This window comes from Rattus norvegicus, chromosome 7 (genome assembly GCF_021556685.1).
Source record: "Rattus norvegicus strain SHRSP/BbbUtx chromosome 7, alternate assembly SHRSP_T2T, whole genome shotgun sequence".
Taxonomy (NCBI): Eukaryota; Metazoa; Chordata; class Mammalia; order Rodentia; family Muridae; genus Rattus; species Rattus norvegicus.
This window is the reverse complement of record NC_141540.1, coordinates 50,534,269-50,535,000: the sequence shown is the minus strand read 5'-3', so window position 1 is coordinate 50,535,000 and position 732 is coordinate 50,534,269.

Sequence of the window (732 nt, the reverse complement as noted above, 5' to 3'; positions counted from 1 at the left end):
CCTGACACACAGGATTCTAGGACAGTCTAGCCACTGTCAGAAATAGCAGAACAAAGTAAGACTAGAGATAATCTGATGGCAAGAGGCAAGCGCAGGAACCCAAGCAACAGAAACCAAGACTACATGGCATCATCGGAGCCCAATTCTCCCACCAAAACAAACATGGAATGTCCAAACACACCAGAAAAGCAAGATCTAGTTTCAAAATCAGATTTGATCATGATGCTGGAGGACTTCAAGAAAGACATGAAGAACTCCCTTAGAGAAACACAGGAAAACATTAATAAACAAGTAGAAGCCTACAGAGAGGAATCGCAAAAATGCCTGAAAGAATTCCAGGAAAACATAAATAAACAAGTAGAAGCCCATAGAGAGGAGACACAAAAATACCTGAAAGAATATCAGGAAATCATAAATAAACAAGTAAAAGTCCATAGAGAGGAGTCACAAAAATCCCTGAAAGAATTCCAGGAAAACACAATCAAACAGTTGAAGGAATTAAAAATGGAAATAGAAGCAATCAAGAAAGAACACATGGAAACAACCTTGGATATAGAAAACCAAAAGAAGAGACAAGGAGCTGTAGATACAAGCTTCACCAACAGAATACAAGAGATGGAAGAGAGAATCTCAGGAGCAGAAGATTCCATAGAAATCATTGACTCAACTGTCAAAGATAATGTAAAGCGGAAAAAGCTACTGGTCCAAAACATACAGGAAATCCAGGACTCA